Below are 17,133 nucleotides of genomic sequence, written 5' to 3' on the forward strand. Positions count from 1 at the left end.
TATCCCCCAGGTCTGGGAGAGTCTGGCTCTACTCAGCAAGATGTGTGAATGATGTCCATTTTTGTTATTGAGGAAGAAGGGACGGAGAGGTTGAGGGGTGATGTAGGTGAATAGTTGCTGGGTAAGGTAACACTGATGTCTGCTCTGATTACGGTGGGGCCAGGTCTAGCCTGGCCTGGTGGGGGTCCTGGTTTGGGCACGGGAGGGGGCTGCCGGGCAGGTGTGTGCCTGTGAGATGGTGGGCCCGCCTGTGAGTGAGGGCCTGGGTAGTTCCTAACTCAGCTGCTCGCAGGATGGCACAGGCGGCAAGGGCAGATGCAGGGGCCCTTGCCTTGCAGTGAATTCAGTAAGGCTACTTTTTCACATAGGGTCACCAGCTCCTTAATGAGGGAGAGAGCAGGCCTGCAGCTTGGTGCTTCAGGCTTTGTGTACTCTTCTTTGTGCTTTTCCAGTTGTCCTTGTGGTCACTCTGCAACTTCACCATCTGTATTAATGTCAGAGGCAAAGCTTGGGTGGAGGGCGCCATGGTGAAAGAGGTGGACTTGGAGGAAGCATCCAGCAGGGATGGGTGCATCCAGGGCTGTGGCACAGGGCTGTCCCGGCTGTTCCCTGCACAACTCAGGGGCTGCCACTTGCATAGATCATAGCATTTAAGTCCCCTGGCGCTGTATGGGCACAATCTGTAACACCTGATAGAACCATAGATGCTGTCTGCAGTTTGTGGACACAGGCCAGGGATTTGAGATGGTCAATGACACTTGGGGTAGCTGGTAGCTCAGGAGGAGGTTCTACGTGGAACCTGACAACCACCCTCCCTGGTCCCTGGTGGGTTGTATTCCTTGTCTCTCCTCTTTGCTCTGTCTGTCCTTTTCCCTTTCCTGCTTCTCACTAACCTATCCCTGGACTCTGTCTCCCTGCTTTTCTCTCCCACTCCTCTGACTCACCACTCCTTTTGCTGTCACCTTCATCTGCCGGTGTCCAGGCCTATTGGTGTGAAGACCTGGACCCTTTGCAGCCCCACCATGAATTTTCTCCATCTGTCTGTGCCCCAGTGTCCCTGAACAGACCTCCCTCCCACCTCCTGTTCCTATTGCCTCTGCGCTGGATGAGTCCAGCTTCATTTTAACACCAGCTGAGTCACAGAGTCAGTGAGGGGCTGAGCACCTGCAAGTCAGCGAATGTTGGGGGTGCACAACCCACACGGTTGATGGTAAGGTGAGGTTCCTTTCCCTTGAGCCTTCTTGAGTTCTCTCTCTACCTCAGGTCATGGACTATCTTCTTGGCTTCTCCAGATGACCTGCAAATAGGCCCTTCTGTTCTTGGGCAAGTGGGGCAGGGGTTGGACGGGGTGGAGAGCCTCGGAAAAAGATCTGTGCAAATCCCTCTCCAGGCTTTGATAAGGCTTCTGTGGTCGCCATTGCAGACCAGTAATGTCATGGTTATATAGGAAGAATGACACATTGTTACCACACAGCTCCTGGAAACTACCGCCTTGGCTCCTTGGAAAATTTAGCGTGTGATCTGTGTCAGATAACAACAGCAGTAATGCGGCCGCCACTGGCAGCAAACAGGAGCAGAGGGCCGTCTGACAGCTCCACAGGCACGCACTCACTCATTTGATCAGGTGCCAACACTTCCATGTCAGTCTGTTTTTCAAGCTGCTGTCTGTTATTAGCTTTTTCCGCTTCCTTGTCTGCATTTTTAACATCCACTTCTGCACTGCTGATCAATGCAGGGCAGATGTCTGCGCAATCTTGCAGAGAAGGTGCCCGGGAGACAAGAAAGCAGAAAGACAGTTAAAGGAACGATAAAACCAACTTTCAGATTGGGAGCCACCTCTCTTAATCTGTAGTTTTGAAGTGTTTTGCTTAAGACTTCTTTTCTTTAGACTTCTAAACCTAATAATAGCAACAATAATAGTAGCGACAGCATCTATAATGCAGCTACTGTCACTGAGTGATTTTTTTATGTGCCAGATGCTGAGCTCGTGGACTTGAACACAGCAACTATTGTTATCACTGTTTCACAGATAATAAAACTGAGGCCCAGAAAGGAGAAATGACTTGTCCAAAGATACATGGCTAAAGAGACGTGGAGGTGAGATTTGAAGCCAGCAAGGCTGGCTGAGAAGTGCAGATGCTGAACTCTGCTGCACTGCGGCATCCCAGCAATCTGTGTGGTGGCTCTGATTGGGGATTCTGGTGCAGAGAAGGCCAGAGAAGGGCAAGCTCTGCTGCCAGACGTGGATCTGTGGGGAAGAGCTAGAGGTCTTTTCAGAGTTGCCCCTGGCACCCCAAACTAAGTGTTCTTACTGTGGAGGGGGACCCCGTGGTTGGCCGAGGGAGCCGGGGTGGGGTGGGCAGCCTGGAAGCTTCTCCAGGCTCATGGGCCTCACAGGCTTACCTGCTATGGGCCTCAGCACGGGGCTGAGGAGACAAGTGGTGATTACAGCTTCCCAACTGGGAAGTGAGGTTCGCCCAAGATCCCACAGCCCAGGAATGGCGGAAACCCAACAGCACCTGCTCCTACTGGCCCTCCTGCAAGGCCTCAGGTACAGCCCACTGCTCCTACTCTTACTGCCCGTGGGAAGGTCTGGAGGGAAGTTCTCCGTGAAAAGAATCTCTTGGAAAGGCAAAAGCAAAGGGGAGGAAGCTGTGAGCTGTTTCGGATGGCCTCCCCAGTCAGTGGCCTGCTTTTTCTTCCCGTGACTGTTCCTCACTGGATTGCCACCCACATCTGGGCCATGGTTGTTGGTGTCATTGTGTGGCCCTTTCCAGGAACAGCGGGTGGGGTTATCCTGATGTTTTCTGAATTCAAAGAATTTTCTCCAATCTCCCAGAACTCAGGGATGGCTTGACTCAGTCCCACAGCTGCCAGGCTTTGTTTCCCTGGCCTGGTGAGCAGTTGGCTTCCAGGAGTCACTTCTCCGTGCCTGCCCTTTGCTTCCCTTTCCTGTTCCCACCCTGTCCACCTGCTTCCCAATCACCTTCCTGCCTTGATACTTCCAAACAAGAGATGCATTCTTGTAGGCTCTGCATTTGGCTTTTCTTACCCTGGCCCTGAAGTTCTTGATAGCTTACCCTGTCTTGGGGAGAACTGCTGCTCTGGCCCTAGGCCCCCAGGAACCCAACCCAGCCTCAGTCCCTCAAGGGCAGCTGGCATGGCAGGTCTCTGTCGCCCAGCCTGTGGCTGCAAGATGGAATATGTTCTAGTGAGTGGAAGGATGGGTGCAGTGAGGCCCTGCAGCCCCGGGCCCCTCCCATCTCTCTACCCCAGTGCTCCCCAGGACACTGAGTACTGCTGAAGTGTGAGCCTCTGGCAGTCTTAAGGTGGCAACAGAGAAAAGGGAGATTAAAATAAGAAAGAAATGGAAACTAGAAAAAAGAAGAGTAGCTATTTGTTGACCACACTGTGCTAGGCTCTTAACATAAATCATCTTGCTTGATTGCCATTGCAGCCATCTGCAGCAGGTGTTATTACTCCACTTAAAGATGAGGAAACAGCGGTTCACACTTGGGACACCGACTCCTCCAAGGCTCTACAGCTGGGCAATGGCAAAGCTGATAACCCTGGCTCTATCTTTATCCCAAAGAGTCCCTTTTAAATCTCCAGCGCAGGCCTTTCTCCCAGAGTTCCAGACCCTTACATCAGACTCCCTGAGCGGCCGTCTGACCAATCAGTGCTTTCCTTCTCCCTGGCTATGGTGACTGTGACACCTGGTCAGTGGGAAACCTTGGGAAGGAAAAGATCTTTTTCCCTCTGTGATTACCAGTAGGAAAGAGGCTGTAAGCTTGTAGCCTACCTGGCATCCTCGAATGAAGTTGGCATGGAAGGAAGCGGGGATGGAAGGTGGAGAGGAGGTGGCTGGATCCTCATGATGCTGTCTGAGCCTGGATCCAACTGTGCCTGATGCTGAAACCCCCACACCCTTTTAGCCAATAAATTCCTCTTGTTTGCTTAAGCCAGTTTGAATTGGGCTGCTGCCACTGGCGACCAAAATTGTTTAATACAGTTGCCAGAACTTGCCCTAATTCCCATTTAAAGTGATTTTGTTTTGTTAGATTTCTCCTTTTGAAGCATGTTGTATACAAAGGCCTTATAGTCAGTCTTACTCCTAAGTGGGCTTTGTCCTTTAATTCAGTTCCATTCTCCCCAGCCTGGTGCATGCAAGGAAGTTTTATCCAGTTTCTTTTTTCTTTTTAATTTTCTACTTAAAAAAAAAAGACAAAAAGTTTTGAGCTCTTAGACTAACAGCCAGGAATCACCTGTCTCTTGCTCTGATTTAGTCATCTATTTAGTTCTCTTCAGGCCTCTCCCCAGACTTTGCAGCCTTTCCATCTCTCTGGATCTTATTGCCACTATAAATACATGTAATGCTCTGAGCGGCAGGTTTTAAGTCCTTGGAGGCCCCCTTTCCTGTGGTGCCTCCAGAGTTTTAGAATGCTTTATCCTGTCCTGCTTCTGCCCCTCTGCCAGCTGCCAGTCGCCTCTCAGAGATGCGTGGGTAGCCATAAGCCTACAGCTGGTAGCTCAGCCTTCTGGAATTCTGCTTTATCCAGTGCCCTATGTGGAGAGAGGATGGAAGATGCAAGCTCAGCTAGACTGCAGTTCTCTCTCCAGGGGCAGGTTTGGGAATCTAGAAACTTCTCTACAAAAAGGGTTGACTTGGTTTTGGATTACCATTGGACCCAGTAGAGCCTGGATGGAGAAGCTCTCATTCTAGCAAAGACTGAACTTCCCTTGAAATGATTCCTTTCACACCCCTCTCCCCTGCCTGCCCCATTCTGCCAATGGGAAAACTGAGGCAGAAAGAAAAAAATGACCTGCTTGAAATCCCAAGTGGGAGTTTGACCTTGGACTCGGGATCCCATGCTAAGCATTTCTGCACCACGTTATACCTCCTGCTGCTTTATTTGGTCTCTTCCCTTCTGAGCAAGGGGGAAACACAGCTGTTAGAGCTTTGGAGGAGGATGTAATGCTTATTAGGACCCCCACTCCGCAGGCAATGGTTCACCGGGTGAACTCCTGACCCTTGTGCTGCTGCAGGAAGTGTGACGTGCTGACTCCGGCTGGATTCTGAGGTCTGTGGGGAGAGGCGGACAAGCCGAAGTGGATTTTTTCACCCAGGAGGTTAAAAATATGCAGGAACAGCCGAGCTGAAAGTGCTGATGTGCTTCTCTCAGCTCTCTGAGGAAGAGGCCCTGCTGGAATGCCATGTGAGCATCTGTGTGCCTGCTGCTGAGAGGGTCCGAGTGGGATTCGGTGGCCCTTGGGGTCTGCCGGCATGGGAGCTAGGCCTACAGGTTACAGCTGGACACCTGCAGGCCTCCCTGAGGGTCTGGGACATTCCACAGCTGGGAGTCTGGCCTAGAGCGGGTCGTGTGCAGCCAGGAGGGGTTGCAGACTGTCCCTGCTCTTGGGGCCCCACACTGTCTTCAGGAACAACATCTTTCATTTGGGAATCTTCTGTGGGGAGGCAGGGAGCTTGGTACCTTAGTGTAAATGCCTTGGTGGGGGTGGTGGTCATGAGAACGGTGGGCCCCAGATGCAGGAACGATTGGTATGAAGTATGCCCAGCCTCCCTCTGCCCCTCTGCCAAGTGCCTGTTGAGCTGATTTTTTGCTGCCTGACATCCATTCCTCTTTCTCTTTGGTAGCAGCATCTCGATTTTCCTTTGGGGAAATCGCAGATCACATGATTAGGGTGGGGCTGGCCTCAGCTCACTGGTTCCAGGGTGGGCCTGTGACTCCGCCTGGCCTATCAGAGCTCGTGCCCTGCTGGCACCCCTCCCAGGGTGAGCCTGTGTCCCAAGCTAGACCAAAGGGACATGCATTACCCAGGATAGGCCAGGTTAAACTGCAGTAACAAATCAGCATGATTTCTTTACAGCAAAAGTTTTTTTTTCAATCCCTCCTCAACTACTGCAAAAGAGAAGCTCTCTTATCCTGCTGGGGTTGTGAAGGTAAAGGGTCTGAGTCCAGGGAGCTGCCTTGGAGGGAGCCTACCTTGAAATGAAGCCATCACAGAGGACAGCAGGAGAAAGGCAGGTTTCTGATAATATCACTGAGGACCTGGATCTAGCCATGCCTCCGTTCCATTGCCTGAGTCAGGACAGTAGCTCTTAGTTTTTTCTCCTTCATTCCTTCTCTCCTTTCTTTTTCTTTTCTATTTTGGCTTCAGCTACTTTGAATTAGATTGCTATTGCTTGCAACCAAAATAATTGTAATATATAAATCAAAACTCTATTTTTCCTAGTAGCTGGTTCAAAACTCACCTCCTCCAAGCAGATTCATGCTCCCTCTCTCTGATCAACTTATTTTTTCAATGCTCCCTCAGGATCTGTGGCCTATTTGCATGGCATCATTTTGTGCTTATTTGTATATTGTCCCATTTTCTTATGTAGTTCTTTTTAATCCTCTTAGCTAGATCGTTTTCAAGTCAAGTCAAAAATAAAGGTATTTACTGTGCTCTTCTGGGTATGTGGCACTGTGCTTGGTGCTGGGGTAGAGTGAGAATAAGTCCCTTAAAAATAACAATAAAAGATTTGAATTGGGTTAGAGATAAAACTTGTGCATTAGAAGGCCCATTCAAGCTGGGGGAGTCTGGAAAGGGGTCACAGAGCAGGGCTTTGTCCTACGTGCTGTCACAGAGTCCCAGGGCTGGTTTGAAGGTCATCTGCTTAACTCTGATGATTTGGAGAAGAAGGACCATGTAAGCAGAAGAACAGGACAGAGGAGACTGAGCATGTGCTACTTTCTGAATTGCCTCTGACGCTCCCTGTCCTGTAGTCCCGAACTTTTGAAGCTGCCTCAACCGCAGACCTGTCAGGAGTGTGAAAAGTTCCTCTAAGATTGCTTGGACTGAGTCAGCATTACATCACCTCACTGACTGGGAGCCTAGCAGGCCTGTGTCCCGTCCTATCTCCTGATGTCCAAGCCTTGCCCAAGCTCTACCTGGATCCTTTGCCTGGGAGCAGATGCCTTCTGGTGGTGGGGTCCTCACCTGGCCCACGTCTTTGCAGGTGCTGAGCCCTGTCCCTGCACTTACCTTTGTCTACGTGGCTCTCCCTGACCCGCCTGCCCCATTCCTGTTAGGCTGTCTGGGTTCTGGACTTTGGCTGGGCTCCCTGAGCACATTGCATCCAGGCAGACTGTTCACGATGAATTCTGGAGATAGTAAGCTCTCAGCTCCATCTCCCTGAGAGCCATTCATTTCTCTCTGAGACCTCGGGTACTGGAGAGGCTGTGGTTTTATCCAGAAATGTTGGTGAAGCATTTTGAGATCATTGGAGGGGAGGCAGCAGATAAATGTTATTAGGGCAGTGCGGAATGACTTTCCCTTCTGGTTTGGAGGAATTGGAAGGGAAAGGCTTGGAGTTCTATATGCTCAGGCTTGTGGCCCAGGCTTGACAAAAGCCCTTTCAGGATTGACATAACTCTGAAGCAACCAGCTTGGCCACCCATTTCTAGTACCAGCAGCACTTTGTCTTTGTCTTCAAACTGCTGTGCTGGTGTTTGCAAAAGGGGTTCCTGCCTGCTAACTGTGTACTCTTTCAGCCCTGCAGAAGGCAGCTTCCTAGGAAACAGGACCTCTCATCCCACCAGGCCTCCCTGTTGTTTATCTTGTCTTCAAATGAGTCACTGCTTCTTGTGACTTATTGACAGGCCCGATATGGCCCTGCAGAGAATCCGAAAGTGCGTGTGGCTGCCCAGACCCTTTGGAGGGGTGCCTATATCTTGGTGGAAAGCAACTAGGACTTGGTCTCAGGGATTCCTGAGGTTGTGTCTTGGCTTCTCCAGTTATGAACTGTGAGGGAAGTTACTTAACCTTTGGGAGTCTGTTTCTTTGTCTGAAAGGAGCAATAACAATTTCCACCTTTCTGGGCATTGTGTGATTTTATCTCTTCTAACGCTGTCTAAATGTGGAAGTTGAGGAAAGACTTCAGAGCTTGGGACCACCTGCAAGGCTGTTGTGAGGGAGTTACTTGGCCCTGTGGGGGGTTATTGCCCTGTGGGTGCCATCCAGGACCTTAATTCTGTAATGTCAGCTTCTCAGTTGCCTTCCATGGGCCCTGCTCCTCGCTCCCCAGCTGTGGTGGGAGGCCCGAGGTGACAGCACTGCTCTTGGCAGGTGTTTTCTACCACCTTCCCAGGTGTGTGCTCAGGACCAATGCAGCCTGCAGGGCTGGTCCACTGTGCAGAACTGCTCTTTAGTTTTCTGTTGGCTGCTTAAGCTATTTCTCTCTACATTTTCATTTTTATCACAGTAATATATAGTTGAAAAATTTAAGCCTAAGTCCTAATGGCAGAGACTCCCCTCTTTCATAGCTGGCACATGGCTTTCTAGAATAGAGGTAGGTTTTTCCCAGCCTCCCTTGCAGCTAGGAGTGACCAAGTGACTTCAGTTCCGGCCAGTGAGATTTAAGCAGAAGTGTTGTGTGGTAGCTTTGGGGAAACATTCTAAAAAGACAACTGGTATCCACCCTTTTCCATCTTTATCCCTTCTTCCATCCTACCAGTTGGAATGTGGATTTGATGGCTGGAGCTGAAGCAGCCCAACTGAACCATAAGGTGATCTTGGAACTGGAGGCCATATGTGGCATAGTAGCAAGAAAAAGGAGCCTGAGTCTTTGAGAACCTTGTGGAGAAGCCCTAAGTTGCCTATCTTTACCTGATGCAGAAATACATTTCTGTTTTAGTTAAGGGATTTTGTTTTGGGTTTTTGTTTCTTTCTGCCAAACTTCTAGTAGATCCAGATTATCTGCCCCACACCTGTCCACCACTGAATCCTACTCCCAAGAGATAACCACTCCTGCCCATTAGCTGTTTCTTCTAGTATTAACCTCCAAATGTCTGAATAACACACCTCACTGCTATTCTTGTTAATTTGATTTAAGACATTATCTATGACTGCCTGCTACAAAATATTAGAATTTAGCTCTCTTTGTTTACCCCAACCCTTTGCTACTCCCAAACACTGCCCTCCTGCCCACTGCTAATGAGGATTTCTGGTTGAATCCATGGTGTATTTCTCCATTATTACAACCATACACTTATTGTTCACAGCTGAGCCAAGTCCATACTATAGGGAGTATCCTCTGATTACCTTTTGTTTTTAATATAACTTTTTACTTTCCATGGAGTTACTAAAACATCTTTTTTTCAGTTAGTTTTCTTTCAGTACTTTATTGAGGTATAAGTTGCATATAGTAAAATGTAAATATCTTAAGTGCCCAGCTTAATAACTTTTACATAGGATATACTGGTGGTGCCAGGACTTATCTAACATCCCAGAAGGTTCCTGTGTCCCTGTTGTTTTACTTGCCTGTGCCCCCAGAGTTAAACATTATTTTGAATTCTAACCTTATAGATTAGTTTTTCCTGGTTTTGAACCTAATATAAAAATAGATTCACAGCACATACATTCTTTTCAATCTGGCTTCTTACTGTCATCATATTTTTAAGATTCATACATGAGGTTGTGTGTATCAGTCATTCATTCCTTTTCAATGGCTGAGTCATATTCCTTGGATGGAAATATCAACTTTGTTTACCCACTCTCTATGTGATGGACATCAGGGCTGCTTCCAGTTTTTTGCTATTATGCATAAAGCTACTCTGAATGTTCTTATAATAATATTTTTGTGGCTCTATGCTCTCATGTCTCTGGACATATTCTGAGGAGTGAGGTTGCTGGGCCATAAAATGAATATATGCTGAACTTTATTAGAAACTGCCAAAAAGTTTTGCAGAGGGGCTGTAGGTGCTGTTTGGGCCTCCCCAACCCCCAGCAACATATGAGAGGTATAGTTGCTTTACCGTCTCATCAGCACTTGGGATTGTCTATCATTCTTAATTTGATCTGTTCTGCTGGGTGGATAGTAATTATCATGGTGGCCTTAATTTGCATTTTTCTAATGACTAATGATGTCAGGTACTTTTTCATGTGCTTATTGGTATTTGTACATCTTCTGTTCATTTTTGGTTTGTTTAGTTTTCAGTAACTAATTTAACCATTACATACTTAACCCCATGCCCTCTGACAGAACCATGAAGTAGTCGTCCGCAGTTCTCTTTGTCCCCTGCTCCCAGTGGGACCGGCTGCTGGACTCTCCTAATGGTCCTCTGGGGGAGGTCCCTTCCCTCTGTCTTGTACTAGAGCTACACCTCCTAGATCTGATTATGTTTTTGCTCTTGGTTGACACTTTCATTTTGGTGGAACATAGCCTTTGAGAGTTTCCTGTGAAAGGACTTTTGAGAAGGAGATTTCTTGAGACCTTGCATGTCTGGAAAATATCTGGATTGTACTCCCCTTAAGTGATGATCTGACTGGGTGTAGATTTACTTTCTTCAGAATGTTGAAGCATTGCTCCTTTATATCCTGGCCTCCAAGTTGCTGTTGAGAAGTCTGAGGCCATACTGTTTGATTCTTTTTATGTAACTGCCCCCCTTCTTTGGAAGCTTTTGGGATTTTCCCCTGTATCCCTAAGTGTTTCAAAATTTCACAAGAGTTCATTTGCTGGGGAATTTTTATTCACTGTCTTGGGTCCCCTTAGGTCTTTTCAGTCTGAAAACTTATCTTTCAGTTCTACTCTATGTTTTAGATAATTTTCTCTGTACCTATTTAGATAATTTCTTCTGTTCTCTTCTTCTGGGACTCCTGATGGTTGGCTTTTATTTTTTCAGTATTTAGTTGTATTTTATTTATTTATTTATTTGTTTGTTTTTTTGTTTGTTTGTTTAGGTATCATTAATACACACTTACATGAACAACATTGTGGTTACTAGATTCCCCCCATTATCAAGTCCCCACCACATACCCCATTACAGTCAATGTCCATCAGTGTAGTAAGATATTATAGAGTCACTACTTATCTTCTCTGTGCTATATTGCCTTCCCCGTGCCCCCCCACTACTGATGGTTGGCCTTTGAATCCCCTAGACTGATCCTTTTTCTTATCTTTTCTCTTCCATAATTCATCTCTTTCTGAGGACTTTGATCAAACTGATCTCCCAATTGTTTTCTTGAATTTTTCATTTTTCTCCCATATTTTAATAAACCTTTGTAGGTTTTCTAAATGTTCCTCTTTATATCCCCCTAAGAAATGGAATGACTGTGGGTGGCTTAGATGCATACATGAGTGTAGGAGGCTACAGTGGCCAGTCTGGTCAAGTATGTGATTGAAGCAGGTAGGGTGTAAGACAATAGGGAGGGGTGGGGGCTGTGGTGAACTGGAATATGGGCTCAGGAAGGTTGGATGTTTTTATTCTTGAACAGAAGCTGGAAGTCTAGATTTTTGTGGCTTGTGCATACTGACAACTAATTTGGCTTAAAAAAAAAATCAACATGTGAGTCAAACAAAACACACCTGCAGGTCACATTTCACCTGCAACCTACCATTTTTTGAACCTCTCCTGTGAGCTTTCTACTTTGCAAATTACTATTACATTCCTTTTCTTATTCATTTCTCACAACAACCCTGTGAAGCTTCTTGCCAAAGGGCTGGTCAGGGTAGAACCTGTCTCAAGAAGTAAGTATAGTGCTCTGTTTAAGGGCTTTTTTTTTTAAAGCATTGGTGCATCTCCTCTCTGAGATTGCCCACATTCCCGTTTCTTCAAGTGTGTACTTTGCCTTAAATAAAGACTTCTCACTGCTCAACTTGCTGCCTTTGTCTCTGTGTTCTTCCAGTGCTAAGATCTCTATTACTTTGCTATTTCATTCAATTTTCTAGACTTAAGCACTAATATAAATAAATAAATAAATAAACAAACAAATAAAATACATTAAATAAATAAAGTATTGGTTCTTAGGTACCTATGGGAATTGCTGCTGAGATCACCCTGCTGCAAGGAGTGTAGTTAACTCAGCCTCACCTGCCACTCCTCAGGGCCCATTCCAGCATCCAGGTTGAGCCCCACTTATCCCAGTTGTTCTCAGTGATGACTGAGCACACAGGGGGCCAGAGGCAGCAATTCTTGCCCACTGCCATTGGCCTCCAGTGACACACTTTGCTGTGGGGCCCCCATCATCCCGGCTGAGAATTTCTCAGAGCTGCACTGCAGCTTTACCCAACCTTCCTTCATTCCCTCCCACCCTTCACAGGGGTCAGGCCTGCATTGTGCTCTGAGCTTCTACCTACTGCTCTTGCTCTCCTCTCTATACTTCACAGAGTTTCCCCAAGAAATCTCTCACACTTTTAATTCTGTTTCTGCTCTCCCTAACCAACACAGCTTTTCAGGCCCCAGGCCCTGGAAATACATGTATGGAAGCTGCTTCCATCTCTGCCCATGGTGTTTGTGTAGAAAAGCAGAGGCTGGTAAAGGAATCTCAGGACATTCATGCATGGAAAGGAGGGGCCTCAGAGGGCAGCTGGGCACATTCCTTCTGCATAGCTGCTGCTACTAGGCCACAGACAGCCCCCTGCCAGGTACTGGCAGTCTTTTGAATGGGCCAGAGGAATGACTTCTCTTTTCAGTGGTACTGGGATGGTCCAGGGTCTGGAGGGCTGGGAATTCTCTGCTGGTGTTCTGTTTTCTGTCAGAAGTAAGGGATAAAGTCAGGGACTCTCTCACGAGGAGTGCTGGGAGGGTTTCCGCCCCTGCCCCGCTTCAGGGCAATTGGGGCAGCTGAACCCCTCCCAGGTCCTCCTCTATGCTGGTCACTGTGATCCTCACCAGGCTGGCCTCCCCGCTCCACATCCTCCCGGGGCACACGTACTGCCGGTTTCCCAGTGACAGGAGCCTCTGGGCAATCGCTGGGAGACTCTTAAAAAGGCCCTGCAGGGTTGACTTGCCCTTGAGAGGGGTCACAGTTCTTGGGCCATACTGAGCTGACCTTTTCTTTTGAACCTCCCGTTTTCTAGAAATGTGAGGTTCCACGGAGTTCCACACTAGGGAGGAAGTGGAATCCAGTGTGACCCCAACACTTAGTGGATGACCCAGGGGAGGGGCAATGCCGAGCTGTCAGGCAGGGGCTTCTCTGTATTCTCAGATCTCGCTCATTATCACGCTTGTGCTCCACTGAGTATTTCAAAATGACACTTTTGCAATCAGGGTCATCTGATGGAGGAGGGGAGGGAGTTGTGGCAACTTCAGCAGAGGGAGCCTCCTTCCACCTCCACCCTCCTGGGCCCCTGACAGTTCTGCGGATGGAACGGAGCAAGGGAGGAGTCTGCAGGGCACTGTGGCTCCCGGGAGGGGAATTATGAGCCTGAGGCTCACCGTTCTACCCATCGTCTCTGTCACAGAACTCACTGCATTTTCAGAATTGGAAGTGTGGAGAAGCTTCTGCACTGCTGGGGGGCCTTCGGCATTTCTCCCGCAGAGGTGGGCACCAGCCCTCTAGGACCACGGACCCGGGGGAGCTCTGAAGGCGGTGGCCTGGCACGCCCAGAAGACCTTCTTCATTGTCGTGGTGTTACTGTGGGTTTAGACACCCTTACTGAGCTCTCTAGCTGTTTGCTAATTCACCCCACTTGCTCTGGGAAGGCATTTGGACCCTATCCTGGGGCTCCATTTCATGCCTTTGTGCCTTTCATCATTTTGCTTTTTAAAAATACATTTCTCTTCATTTCAGCTGAGTCATTTTCCTCCTCCTCCTTCTCTTTTTCTTGACATTCCCGGGAGCCGGAAGGAGCCCTGTCCCAAATCCTTGGCTCCTCCAGGCCAGATCTTTTCCAAATGTCAAACTCTTAGAAACCTTGGCACGCAGTGGAGTGGGCTCTGGCCCTGAATCTCTTTCCTCCCTCTTCTCTGTCAGTCTCTGTTTTCCTTTTTCATTAAGGAGGTTTATGAACTGCTTTTCTGTGAGTACCTTGCCTTGAGGTTTGCAGACAAGGCCTGGCAGGGAGGCCCTCTGCTCCCCAGCATGGCCCTGTTGCTGTCTGGCTGAGCTCCCTCTTGGGGCTCCTCTTGCAACTCACGTCTGGTGTGAACTGGCACCAGGGAGCTGCTTGGGGGCCACTCTCCCACCCTGGGGGGTGGCTGGGACTTGCTTAGGGTCCCATCTAGTTAGCCTCTGACTGACCCCTCATACCCACCTGGTTCAGGCAAATTCCCACCATGCAGGCGGGCGCCTCTGTCCTGGCTGTGAGACACTTCATAGCTGCCTCAGAGAACCAACAGGACGGTGGGCAGGGTGGGCAGCTCATCTGTCTGTGCTCTTGGCTCTGGGGAGAAGCCTTCCGAAATGGCAGGGAGAAATAATGCCCACTGTTTACGTGGCATTTCACGGTCTTCAAAGCATTTCCTATGTATTGTGACTTTTGCATGGCTTCAGACATTCTATATTCACTGTTATTATCCCTGTGAGGGAAGCAGGGAAGTTGTTAGTTTACTTATTTTGCAGTTGAAGAAACTAGGCTTAGAAAGTATAACCCATTTGCCAAGATCTCAGGGCCAGTCCTGATCTATCTTTTCAGTCATTACATTAAAAAAGCGAGAGATTTACCTCATGCAAGACAAGTAAATATCTCCTGTCTTCAAAATAGGTTTCCTAGTGATTTTTAATATTGACACTCACTCATTGATTCTGTGACATGTCAATACCCCTTATAAGAACACAGGGATGTATTTACTTTAGAAGTTGAAGTGAATTGAAACTTAATCTGATTCAACAACTTGGCACCCTCTTAGATAAGAGGTTTCACTCATTCATTTATTTGTCCATGCTGTGCAATGGCCTGGCTGCTGGGGAGACTGAAACTGTGTGCAGAAGTGACACGGTCTGTGCCCTCCTGGTGTTTGGATCCTGGAGTTGTTACAGTACCAAGGATGAAATCAAAATTCTAGTTTAGATTGAAAAATGTGCTGTAAGATCTTCCAGCCTCTCTTGGGGAAGCCAGTCACCCTGAGATTGCCATGCTTTGAGAGGCCTTGTAGGGGATAAGGTGCCATGTGGAGAAACAGGGAGGGACAAAGAGGCCAGGAGCACTAAGGAGTCATCCTGAAAGGGCCACCTGGGAAGGGGCCTGCCAGCCCCGGTGCCCAGGCCGGTGCCACGTAGAGAAGGGAACAACGTTCCAGCTGAGCCTTTTCTAAATTTCTGATCCACAAAATTGTGAGCAAAACAAAAGGATTGTTTTAATTGACTGAGTTTTGGGAGTACTTGTTAACATAAACAACAGGGACAGAATGCTAGGGCCTGATTATTCCTCCTGCACGGAGCCCTGCTGGCAACACCAGCCTCTTGCGGAGCGTTGTCCCTGGCTCGGGAGGGCGAGCAGGCAGGCGGCCCCCATCCTCTTTAGTTGCTGCATTTTTTTACAGGGTGCTCCCCCTTAGCTTCAAGAACCTGAACAAATCTTGGAAACTGTCTAATGGAGAATGGAACCAGCTGATTCTCCTCTGCACCTTGTAAACAACTGCCCTGCCTCTGAGAATTCCTCAGAGCAGCTCTTCTTGTCTCTCCCAAGTTTGAGCTCGCCCAGGCAGACCTGATGTTAAATGGTGGCGGGTGGGTGGACACCCTCAAGTGCTACGAGGCTTGGGCTCTGTGGAATGCCAGGTTCACCCTGGTGGCGGCGGGGGGCGTTTCATGAAGAAGCCTAGGTTGGCTTTGTGGCTTATTTCCCCCCATACCTTCCCCATTCTCTTTGGGAAGTGCCTTTTTTTTGTGTGTGTTCTTTTTGGGGAGTGATAAAAACTGGACTGCTTATGTAAGCAGCAAGGCATGACTCCTGCCTAAGGCTTCTATAGCTCTTCTCTTCTCCGCCCACAAAAAATAATTCCACATGAAACCTGCTCCCTGGCCAAGGCTTGTCCCCTCCTCAGCAGGGGTTTTCTTTTTTGTTGATTTTAGAACAAGTTCAGATTTCTGTCCCCAGATTTTGGGGTGCTTAGCTTCAGCTTCCTTTCGAAGTTTGCTGAAATACTAGCATATTTGGAAGCCCTGACTTCTTCCTCCTATAGTCTCCTTCCTTCTCCCGAACTGATGGACTGGAGCAATTCTGAAGGTTGCGGGGAGGCAGCTGGGTTTCTGAACTTGGGTATATTTAAGCCAGATTTTTGCACCTGGTGTGAGAGATTGTAAGACTGGGCAGAGTGAGCCCTGGAGTGGGTTGGCATGTCACCTCTGGAACTTGCTGGCCTTAGGATGGGCTCCAGGCATATTAAGATGCCTTTGAGCCTCGGTTTCTTCATTTACAAAATGGGGTTCAGAACTAATAACTGTAAAGCACTGGGCAGCACAAGGGAAACATAATAGACCCACAAGAAATTGCATCTATCTTGGTGAAGATGACGATGGTGGTGAGGATTTCAGGGGAGCCTGGCTTCTTAGGGCTGTGATTGGGGGTGGGGGTGGCATTTAGTGGAGAAAGCTCTAGACACATGTTTACAAAGCTAGCTGCTCCCAAAATGCTTTCCTCAGTGGCACCTGAGAAGAACTCTTTACAGAGTCACCCTCATACACAGAAAAGTGAAGCAACTTTATGATTCCCCTGCTTTCCCTTATCTGAGCCAAAATTTGAGACTTTACAGAGAAGAAAGGTAAGAGCATCAATTTTCCTTTCTGTTCTAAAGCAGAACTCCTTGGAGGCCTCGTGCTATAAATATAAGAGTATAATTATTCCTTCTCTAAGCCTTGTGTAAAATAGGAATAAAACTGATTGGCTTAAATGAAAATAAATCAAATGTGGAGATTCTAGGCCTGAAGTGGGGGAAAGCTTGTGAGCTTCGAATCATAGATCTGAACTGGAGTTCAGACTACCCATGCACTAGCCGCAGGGTTTGGGACCATTTGTTTTACCTTCTCTATCTCAGTTTCTTCACTTGTAAACCGAGGACAATACCTCTCCTTATGGGGTGTATGCAGGGTGAGGTAATGTCTGCAAAATGCCTAGTACAGTGCCTGGCACATAGTAGCTACCACAATGGTTGCGTGAACTGTAGTCATCTAGGGATTCCAGCTCTGTTCTGTGGTGGGGAGGTGGAGTGGGAAGGCAGTGAGCCTCCCTGCCTGTGCCAGGCCACTGAGCAGCTATGCTGGTAGCAGGCTGTCTCAAAGAAGGGGTGGCCAGGCCACAGGGGAGACTCAAAGGTGAGACCAGAGGGAGCCAGAGGACCCCCTTAATGGCTGGGGGTGCTGGTGCTTCCATGGAGCAGCATGGAGTTCATTCTCCTCTTTGGTGTTTGA

At 48.2% G+C, this 17,133-nt stretch overlaps 1 long non-coding RNA gene across 1 annotated transcript in view; it reads left to right on the top strand.

Moving 5' to 3' along the window:
• LOC118967802 (uncharacterized) overlaps positions 1–17,133 on the top strand; it is a 292,079-nt gene that overhangs the window by 47,516 nt on the left and 227,430 nt on the right. The gene's annotated exons all lie outside the window — the stretch shown is intronic.

This window comes from Manis javanica, chromosome 1 (genome assembly GCF_040802235.1).
Source record: "Manis javanica isolate MJ-LG chromosome 1, MJ_LKY, whole genome shotgun sequence".
Taxonomy (NCBI): Eukaryota; Metazoa; Chordata; class Mammalia; order Pholidota; family Manidae; genus Manis; species Manis javanica.